Source organism: Peromyscus eremicus, chromosome 23, assembly GCF_949786415.1.
Source record: "Peromyscus eremicus chromosome 23, PerEre_H2_v1, whole genome shotgun sequence".
Taxonomy (NCBI): Eukaryota; Metazoa; Chordata; class Mammalia; order Rodentia; family Cricetidae; genus Peromyscus; species Peromyscus eremicus.
Window position 1 is genome coordinate 36712264 of NC_081438.1, and position 11241 is coordinate 36723504.

General features: G+C 49.3%; 1 pseudogene; it reads right to left on the reverse strand.

Annotated features, from left to right (window-relative positions):
- Window positions 1-7073: 7073 nt before the first annotated feature.
- Window positions 7074-7646, reverse strand: LOC131898514 (large ribosomal subunit protein eL29-like; annotated as a pseudogene).
- Between the last annotated feature and the right edge of the window lie 3595 nt (window positions 7647-11241).

Sequence of the window (11241 nt, forward strand, 5' to 3'; positions counted from 1 at the left end):
ATTACACAACCTGCTGAAATGGGAGCTAGGGAGGCAGAAATTTGGAACAAGGAGCAGAGTCCCCATCTAGCTCTTCCTTGTCCCAGGCCTCACTGCTGCAGAGCACCAACCCAGACTGGTTAAGGGCCACTAGCACACCCTTTCTCTGAGACCATGAACTCATGCAGTTCCCAACATGAGGGTCGAGGAGCACACAAAGACTTGTCCCACCCTTGAACTGGCCTGCCAGTCTCTGAAGCCACGTCACCAGCGTGGCCCAAGGGAAATTTGCATATGGGTTTAAAGGGTGATAAAGGCCTGGGTACCCAGATTGGGGCTCTAGGTCTACCTGTCACTCATCCGCTGAGTGACTAGGTCCCAATGCTTCCTCCATCAAAAAGGAATGCCATTCGTGCAGCAGACACTTGGTGGAGAGTTGACAAGGAAGGAAACAGCCATTCTTGCATCCAGGAGCAAGAGATGTGACGTGCGATGCTGTCACAGGAGTCTGGATGAGGAGTGGGGCTATGGAGAGGTGTGAACCACTCTGAGATCTGAGCTGAGGTGTGCAACTCTAGTTATCAGGGAGAACTCTTGGGGGTGGATGGCTTTGGGCTGGGCACTGACACACGGGTAGTGTTCAGATTGAAGAAAGCGCATCCACAGAGAGAGCATTGAGCCTGAAGTCAGGTGAGTATGAAGACTATGGATGTCCACCCAGGGCCATGGAACTCTGTATGGAGGGGAGTAGGGGACTTTTGAGCAGGACTAGCCTTAAAGATTAACAGAGGACAGCTCCGGGGAAAGGTAGTCGATCCTACTTATTCCCTGAAGAAAGACACATAGCCTGTCTCTAGACCATTTCTGATAGAAGCAACAGCCACGGGAAATAGATACTCACAGGAACTGTCTGGATCCCACACCCACTTCCGGCACTGACCATGGGAGATGCTCAATATATATTTACTAATTATACTCACCCTGATAATCAGTGAACCCCATCTGGCGGGGCACATGGGCTGGAATTCTTAGCATTCATGTAAAACATCCCAAGGAGTCTCTTTGTGCTGGACTAGAATCACAGAAGCCAGACAAGATCAGGCCCAAATCCAGGAAATGAACCAGGCACTCTCCTCCTGAGCCAAACACTTCCCCATGGCCGGGGCCTGAGCTCATGTGTCAGGACCGTGAGCAGACACATGAGCTGACTTCGGTTACATGTTTTGTTCAACCAGATCAGCCTGGGGGTAACATCCCAGGTCATCCCAGTGTGAGAAATTGTGTCTACCTGGATCACGGTTCTGTGGGCACAGCAAGAAGCCACATTTCGTGCTGGTTGGAGCAGCTGTTCAAAGCTAGCCTCCCCCTCCTGAGTGTTCCTCACTCAGTCCTTTCTTGAGTTCTTACACAGTAAGATTGTCTTTTTTTTTTTTTTATTGGCTTGGGTCTCCAAACACTCAGCAGTAGCTTTAGCAAGTGTGGAGCAGCCTGTGTCAGGCAGGTTAAGAGGTGTCAAGAGGTCAGGGTGGCCCAGGGGAGCAAGGCCCAGGAGGATAGAAAAGAGCGAAGGGGGGCGGGGTAGCAGTCCATTAGCATCGACCTCATCCCTCATTGCTGCCCTGAGGAGGATGAGAAACAAAAGCATATGCAGACATGGGAACAGAGCTGGGTAAGTATCCCGGGCAGGTCTCTGTTTCCTCATCGGCAACAGTATTCCCTAACTTGCAGGGGTATGCTATGTGAATCTGTGCAAGACCCCAAGATACTACAGATAATATACGACATTTGTTTAAAGAAGTGGCCAGCTCCTCCCCCTGCCAAAGACTCCTGGGGCAGGGTGGGGAGATCTGTCACCGACGTGTGATATGTGGAGTGGGATAGAGGAAGTTCCTTCTTAAATGGGTCAGAGACCACTTCTTGGCTCTTTAGAGAAAAGTGTGGATTCAGCTCACATAAGCAGCTAGGCAGGGTTAGTGTGTGTTTTTTATAGAAGAAGATTTGGATCACACAGTTGCAAACTGGCCAAGGCCCCAAAGCCTGGGCTCTGGTCACCACTGACTGCTGCCTCGCTAGCTCTGATGATTGCCAACATCCGCCCTCTTGGTTTTAATAACTTGGCCTAAGCCCCAGCACAGTCCCCAGTAGGAACCGATGAGAAATTTGCATTCAGTTGGGCCAAGAACTGGTAGCTGGGGGACGGGACAGTGAGTTTTACTGGTCCCAACCTGAGAACCAAAAGACACCCGGAAATGTACCGGACTCTGTCCAGCAGAGTACTTGTACCCAAATGCCAAATCTCTTACCTTTGCTTGGTGGTGGGGTGTTCGGGTAGCAGATGGAGTGAGGGCTGCGGTTATTGGCGGTGTTTTGTTGAGATCTAGAGTTAAAGAGAGGACGCATTTGGACACGTATGAAGCGCCTAGAACATACAGAGAAGCATTCTGTGGTGTGCTGGTTTTGAACTCAGGGCCCTGTCTGATCTCCCCCAGAGCCTTCCTGGCAGCCCGTACTCCCTCAAACGGGTCTGCTGCTTCCAGATGGGCACTGCAGCTTCTCCGGAAACTGCTGCTCCAAAGTCCCTCACATTAGGGAAGCTCCCCCTCTGCTCCCTGCTTTGAAGACCCCAAGCAAGACCTGAACCCTGCAGAAACTGCAGAGGGGTGTCAGAGCCTTGCAAATTGTATGAGATTCTCTACATTGACCCACGCTAGGGTGGTTTTTTTTTTTTCTTAAGCTAGATTCATTCATTTTCTTTTATGTGTGAGTATTTTCCTCTGTGTGTGTGTGTGTGTGTGTGTGTGTGTGTGTGTGTGTGTGTGTACACCACAGGCATCCTTGATGCCCTCAGAGGTCAGAAGAGGGCGTTGGATCCTCTGGAACTGGAATTATAGATGGTTGTGAACCACCACGTGGATGCTGAGACTTGAGCTTCGGGTCTTCTGCAAAAACAAGTGCTCCTCACCACTGAGCCACCTCCCCACCCCCACCCCCACCCTCACGCTCCCCTTTTTTTAAGACAAGGCCTCACTCTATAGCTCTAGATGGCCTGGAAAGCACTATGTAGACCAGGATGATCTTGAAGTCACAGAGATTCTCCTGCCTCTGCCTGCTTAGTGTTGGAATCAAAAGCTTTGTTTGTTTGTTTGTTTGTTTGTTTTTTCGAGACAGGGTTTCTCTGTGTAGTTTTGGTGCCTGTCCTGGATCTCCCTCTGCAGACCAGGCTGGCCTCGAACTCACAGAGATCTGCCTGGCTCTGCCTCCCAAGTGCTGGGATTAAAGGCGTGCGCCACCACCGCCGGCTGCAATCAAAAGCTTTCACCACCCTCCCCCACCCCACAAACTCCAGAATTTGAAACACTTAGGCTGCCAAGTGGTTCAAATCAAAGAAACTCAAACTACAATGGTTATTTCAAACAGCCTATTTTGTCTAATATCACCCCAGGCGCGGGAGATCTGCCTCTGGCTACACTTCACAATTGGGTGTTCTTCAGGAATTGGCACACGCGACAGTAACACTATTCAACACAAGAACTTCCACGACCCAAGCCAAGACATGACCGGGAAGGCCCATTATGTCACCAACCCAGCTGCGACTCAATGGGAACAGGGCTGCCATGCTCTGCCTGACACACCTGAGGGAACTGGCATTGGGGGAGGTGACTGGGTCAAGGCCAGGTAGCCAGGCAGAGGCAGTGCCAGCACCCACACCCACCGTTCCCTGTAGCTTCCTGGAAAAGCCACAACCTCGGAGGGTTTGCCTGCTTTGTGCAATTACGTAGAACACCCTTCCCTCCTCCCGTCTCAGTGAAGGCCCCCATGGGGTCTCAGGCAACAGCATGGCCTGCCTAGGGAGCTGGCATCCTTGAGCCCAGGAAGGATGCTGGAAGCCAGCCTGGGGTATGATGTGTGCACTTCTGAGCTGCATGCACCAGACTCCTCTCTCAGCATCTGTGGAATGCAGAATTCCTGAGTCAGGGCTGGGAATGTGTTTTTTACAAGCTCCACAGGTGACGCTTACAAGCATTAAAATTTGTAGCCCAGCTACAGTCATCTAAATTGCCTTTCTGAATGGAGTGGGCTGTCTTCTCTCTCCAGTTCTTTGCTGGCCATCAAAACGTAAAAGTGTGTACACAGGGGCTGGGAGGAGGAGGAGGTAAGTGCTGGGAATACGAGCGTGGTTATCGGTAGGGCGAGACAACAGGCAACTTTTACTTTTACCTTAGCTTCTGTTCCATTTGAAACAGTGTTTCGTCCTTCAGTATTGCCCAAGGAACCCTCCCTCACCTTTTTGTCCTTTGGTTTTCTTGGGGGGTGGAGAAAACAGCCAGGGCCGTCAGCGGTCATCACTGCCCCCACCCGCGAGATGATTTCCGAGTTTAGAGGCATCCTGGTGGTCTAAGAAAGAGCCCAAGCCTCATGTGAACGGGACCAGAAGAAACGCTTTTGCAGGCACAGCACCAGATTTGAACAGATTATTGTACGTGCTTGAATTTTCTGAATTAAAACTGTGTGGGGGTATCTACTGCCTCCACAGGGCTATGTAGAGAGACCCTGCTCAAAAAAAAAAAAAAAAAGGAAATAAATAAGAAAATAAATGGCAGCATGGCTGTCTATCCCAATGAATGCTTCACCAGTGCTTCTAGAAACCTGAGGGTGTGGTGAGGGGACGTTTGGAGCCAGTAGATGGCATGTCACAGACATGGCCAGCAGGGCAATGAGCAGCCTTGCTCTGGTAATGTACAGGATGGATGTTCCATGGTCTGTCTGCTTGTTTTTACAAATAGCATTTCCTTAAGTCTTTCAGCTCAGCCACTGGCATCTTGTGGTAGCCTGTTCCACACTGTGTGTGTGTGTGTGTGTGTGTGTGTGTGTGTGTGTGTGTGTGTTTGGTGTGTGCATGTACATGTACATGTTTAGTATCCTTCCTCCTTCGCTGTGCCTTAGCTTCTGAGGTGAGGTTTCCTATTGAACATGGAGCTCACCCACTCAGCTGGTGATCCAGCCCTCAGGATGCTGACTCTGCCTCCCCAGCTCTGGGATGACAGGAACTCAACCCCATGCCTGCCCTTTGCTTGGGGCTCAAACTCAGTTCCTCAGACTTGTGCAGCAAACACTACCTGAGCCATCTCCCCAGTCCCCGGCTGTTTTTGAAAGAGTGAAATAATCCTGATCACATCTGGGGTGCCTTGGGGTCAAAGTCCATTCTCTCTACCATCTTAAATAAAATGGCAGAACCCAAAAGTTTCCTGGTACTGAGATCTTGCATGGTGCATGGAAGACGGCTGTGGAATCTAGTCTTCCAGCAGATCCCAAGAGAGAAAAAAAGCTGCCAGAAAATGCTATGATGCTGCTGGGGTGAGAGAAGTGTGAATGGATGGGACCCACCAGCCAGACCCGTAGCAACATCCAGGCTGGCTGGACCTCTGCATGCCACGGTGGCTACTCAGATTCTGCCTGGCATTGGTGAGGCAGATATTCTTTGGGAAAAGACAAGGAGAAAAGGATGCTGTCTACAGAGTTCCCATAAGTAATGACATCAATGATATAAAGTTTCCAAAGATCTTGTCAGTAGCCTGTGTTCAAAGACCTTCTTGGAGTCGTCAGTCTTCCCCTTCGCAGCCCTCCCCCCCCCCCCGCCCCCCTCCCCGCCACCACCCACCACCACCGCCGCCACCGCCACCACCACGTGTGTGCTTTTAACTGTACAGAACAGAATTTTTTTCTCACTCCTTACAACCAAATGCACTCACTACTAGGCACACAGTGAGAGAGGGTGACTGTTAGATAAATAAGAGACCTCTGCAGGCCAATGGGAAGACTTTGGAAGTCTCACTGTGCAACCCTGGCTGGCCCGGAACTCACTGTGTAGACCAGGCTGCCCTCAAACTCAATGAGATCCTCCTGCCTCTGCCTCCCAAGTGCTGTGGTTAAAGGCGTGCAGCATCCACGCCTGCCACACTGTGGTCTTCTGGAAGCATCAGAAGCCCTTCCACAGAGGTCAAACGGACGTCTACAGAGAAGAGTTCTACAGAGCTCTTGCCCCAGAACCGCTTCAGTGTGCCTCATGGGACACTGAAAGGTTTTCAAGGCTCATTTTGTTTGGACATGATTCTTGCCTTTCACTCACTCTAAGCTCAGAATTGAACTTCTGCCCGAGCAGCCCTTGTGATGTATCTAGGAAATAGATGTGACTACAAATGCCTTTCCTATTCTGTTCTTGAGGGATACGTGCCCCCTTCCAGCCCTGGACTGGCTGCCCTTTTTAGATTTCTGTCCCCAAATACATTTGACCTAAGTCAAAAGACCGAGCAGTAATATCTTCTCAACTGCAGAGAAGTAAAAAGCAAAAAGAAAAATAGCTGTATCTTGCATACGTATTTCCAGGTTAAAAAAAAAAAAAAGGATGTATCATCCTACAACTTGTTCAAAGGCATGAGGAGTTGGTGGTAGAGAAAGAAGGAAAGAAACGTATAGAGAAGAGAATCCACAGCACACGTGAAGCCAGTCACAGGCGCCACTCAGTCTGCAGCTGGCCCAAGTTTATCTCTGACCATCCCCCGGCAGTTTGAAACATTACAGTTCACTGATAACCAGAATGACTAAGCGCTAAGGCCGCTTGAATGTCACCCCTGCAGCACCAATAAAAAACCCATAACTCCTGCCCTGGCAGAGGACTGTGGCCAGCACGCTGATGAAGCGGTGGTTATATTACCCGACCACGGGTTACAAATGGCTTTGTAATCAGCATCCTCCTTACCCAACTTAGCCTGAGTGGCCCTCAAGCCAGCACAGCCCTAGAGCAGACGCAAGGCCTTCCGCTTCCTGGAAAGTGGATGTCTGAGAACTGAAAATTCCCAGAGCTCAGTTCCCTCTACAGTCAATCCAAAGCTAATGTGTCGGTCATTTAGAATACCACAGGGTCTGACCAGCCCCACTCCTACTGAGCGAGAGTCGAGGGCCAGTGAGAACCTTTCAAAGAATCTGAAGGCCACTGAGGCAGAGACACACACACACCCAACCAGGAAAGGGGCCACATGCCAGCTGAGGTAGAGATTGTTGTCATTTTTTTTTTTTTAACAGATCCTGCTTCAAGTTTATTTGTAAAAACAGCATGGGGTCCTGATCATCTGCAAATAATGTGTAGGTGTGTCACACCAGTCCATCTGTCTGGCAGACAGAAACCTTTCTATGGGGCCTTCACAGGGGCCTGGGTACCTTTCAGAGCCTGAGCTGGAGCTGAGGCCTCTGCCTTGGTTTGAGCCTTGGGCTTTGGCTGGCAGAGCCTACGACCCTTGGCCACGTAGCTTCTAATCCGCTTCCTGAGCTTGGGGTGAGCGATGAAAGCGAGACAGCTGAGCTTGCGGCTGGGGCCCTTTGGCATCTTGGGCGTAACCGCCTTGGGCTTCACAAGGGCCCTGATGGCCTCTGCACGCGCACTCACTGCCTTTGCATTGTTGGCCCTGCATCTTCTTCAGGCCTTTCTTGTTGTGCTTCTTGGCAAAGCGCATGTTCCTCAGGAAGTTGGGGTCCACCACCTTAAGAGATTCGTATCTTTGTGACTGGGGTTTCTTGATACCATTTCTGCGCCATTTTCGAGATTGGTTGTGTGTGGTGTGGTTCTTGGACTTGGCCATGTCGGAACGGTAACCGGCGGCTCCCAAAGCGCCTGGGACCGGAAGAGAAAGAGCTGTTGTCATTTTTTAAATGATTTCTTTTTATTTTATGTGTATAAGTGTTTGCCTACACGCATGTATGTTCACCACATGCGTGTAGTGCCCAAAGAATCCAGAAGAGGGCGTCAGATCCCCTGGAGCTGGAGTTTCAGATATGGGAGCCAGAAACCAAACCCTCTGCAAGAGCAGCCAGTGTGCTCTCAACCACTGAGCCCTCTCTCCAGCCCTGATTGCTGCTGTTTTAAAGAGTAATGACTATGAGGAAAAAAAACAACAAACGTGATTAATTTTTATGTGCATATTTGTCTGTGTTGAGGGTGTTGATACCCTGGAATTAACTGGAGTTACAGACAGTTGTGCACTGCCATGTGGGTGCTGGGAATTGAATCTGGGTTCTCTGGAAGAGGACCAGTGCTCTCAACCACTGAGGCATCTCTCTAGCCCTGCAATTCATTTTTAAATTATAAGGCTAAAATGAGACGTGTGGATAGCTGCTCCCACTGGCCCAGGCCCAATGGCTGGTTGAGTCTCTGGGGTCTGTCCCATGCTTCCAACAGATGGCCAGTTGGTGATATCATTCAGTGACTAAAGAGATTGTTTTTGTTTCTTTAAAAAGATTTTGGTGTCATCTGGAGGGTAAGGTGCACACACATGCTAGCAGAATGTTACATGTATGTCCATGTCCACATATGCAGCAGCCAGATGATCGTTGACAAAAGCATTTCCTGTCCCCTGATGCCCCACACCCCTTCCAAACTCAGGACCCTTGGCCTTTCACCCCACCAGAAGTGTTGTCTGAACTTCTAAACCACAAATTTGTGGTATCTGGTTTTAATTTTTAAATAAATGGATTCACAGACCATACACCCTTATGTCTTGGCTTTTCATTGTGACATCTGAATTTTTGTATATTCGCTATGTATATATAGTATTTACATTGATGGGTGTTTTTTTTTTTTTTTTTTTTTTCTTTGACACAAGGTCTTGCTATGTAGCCAAGTCTAACCCAAAACTAAATCCTTCTGCTTGGTCCTGCCAAGAGCCGAGACTGCCAGAAGCCTGGCTGATCTTTCTGTTTGCTCCCCTCCCCCAACCACAGGAACGGGGTGTCTGTATGGTCCTCTCTCTCCTGTTTTTTTTTTTTTTTTCTATTCAAATCAACACTTAATCTTGTCCATGCTCCAGGCACACAGATACGACCTTTCCACCATCCTCAAAGTCCCTGCTGGGGGCATCTTTTTGATATGAGTGAGGCTCAAGAATGTTGGCAGTGGCAGTAGATTCTGGGAAGCCTATTTGGAAATGAATAAGTTTAATCCTTGGTGAAAAACCAAGCTGGCTCGAGGGTCAAAATGAAATGTCTGTGTTTAGATCCGAAGCCACTGCAGCACTCCGCTCTCTTTGAGAGCAGAGGCCAACACATGGAGGGCCACTGCTGGATAGTGGCCCGGAAATGAGTGGGAAGGTCAACAGGAGCTCATGGTGTGCCACAAGGCCGTGAGAGATGCTTCCTGTGTCAGGCTGCCAGGGAAGGCCAGTGACGAGGAAGGAGGGTGCAAGAAGCCTCGCCCTCAGGCCCTTGAGCCTGCAAGGTCCAGGAAGGGTGGTCAGATGTGAGAGTGGGAACTAAAGGTGTTTGGGGTTTTTGTTTGTTTTTAAGACAATGAATGTGTAAATTCTGACACCAACTCCAACATCATGTAACTGCCAAATTGGCCAGTAGGTGGCAGGTTAAGACCAATTATTCTCCGAGAATAAATACCCTCTCTGAGTCAAAACTCCGGAAGACCTTAAGGAGTGAGCGTGGCTCCAGTATGGAAGGACACAGATCTCCCCAAGAATCTGATGGAATTAATTCAACTGTTACTTTAGCCTTTTATCTTAGATCCCTCGAAGGAATAAAACTCTTGGTACTTGGCTTTCCTGCTTCCCTCTCATGAGGAAAGACGTGCTAAGTTAGAAACACACAACAGTTTGATATATGTATGGTGCTTTTGAGACTTAAACATAGAAAGCTAAGAGGGTAAACTGTGAATGACTCTCTTCGCAGCCAGAGACACCTCAGAGGCACAGTGATGTTGCCCCCCCCCATTGTGTGTCTACAAAAATATAAACTGAAGTTCTGCATACTGACAGCTCAGGGTTCCCTGGACGTGGGGTCTCTGCTAACCTGGCAGTTCTGAATTCACCTGTCTGCAGTATCCCTGGCCACCAAAGCCAGACTCCCTTCCCTCTTAGGTCTCCTGCTCCAAGGATTGTATTCAGTACAAGGCTTTCAACATATTCCCACCTCTACCAGGAGCTCCTGTTTTAACCGGTGAGCAGACACTGCTGAGTCCTGAAGTTCACACATCAATGCCTGTTAAGTTACATTTTCCTGTTGTTGTGTTATTTCAGGAGCCCTCCACAATGTGAAGTAGGATCCTGTGATGCATTTATGTCTTTGTTATCCTTGATATCTGAGTGTGCTAAGTATGTGTCCTGTGGCTGGGCCCAAGGGACGCAGTGTGTGCACACTCTAATTGTCACATCTTATCCCTGTTCTACAGATTGATTCTCAAGACAAGCCACAAAACGAAGGAGTGCATCCTGTAAGGAAGGCATGGCAAGCAAAAAGCGTCTGAGGCTGCGGCAGGCAGGTGAGCTCATCCTGGTGTGTGGCCGGAATCCCTCAGCCAGCGCCACCTCATCTGTGTTTTAGGGGAGGATCCCAGTGTGGTTGGGAAGTGCACTGACCTCAGAAAGGGACTGTGTGGTGAAGGGGGGACATGCCTCAAGCATGTGACTCTTGCCCAAGAGCCCAGATGTGGGGTCGCCGACTGCCTTGGCTGTTAGAACCTCACGGGTTCTCAATGAAGATAAGAGGAGACTATTCAACCTAAATGCTGATTATACTAAACATGAAGCTTTTTCAGATAGACCACTTCAGGTCTCTGCTCAAGGATGAAATACTGCGAAACTCTTTATGTTATTTTATGAGGTTATGGGTATATGTGTGGTGCATTGTGTTGCATGTGAGTGTATATGTATGTACTCTCAGCTGGAGCAGGGTATCAGGTATGTCTTTTGTCACTGTCCACTTTATGTTGCCCTCAGCCTGCTCTTTCAGCTAGGCTGATTCGCCAGCGAGCCCTTGGGATCTGAACGTCTCTAGGCATGATTGCTGGGATTACAGGCACATGCAGCCATGCGAGCCAGTACATGGGAGCCGGGGATTTGAACTTAGCTCTTTACACTTACAGCACAAGCCCTGTTGCCCACTGAGCCCCAATTACAAAGATTTTTTTAAATACAGTCTCCCCATTTTCCTCTGCTTGTCTCATGTGTCTGTGTTCGACCCCTCCTAAACTCCCCCAAAAGAGTTTTCACATTTTAAATAGTAAACATGTAGGGCTGGAGAGATGGTTTAGTGGTTAAGAGCGCTTACTGCTCTTCCAGAGGACTTGAGTTCAGTCCCCAGCACTCAGATGGTGGCTCACAACCATCTGTAAATCTAGCTCCAGGGGCTCTGATGCCCTCCGTGGGTTCAGTCCTGTAACAACTCCTACTGTTCTGAAGCAGCGGGAAGAGCGGCCCTTGCACCTCCCAC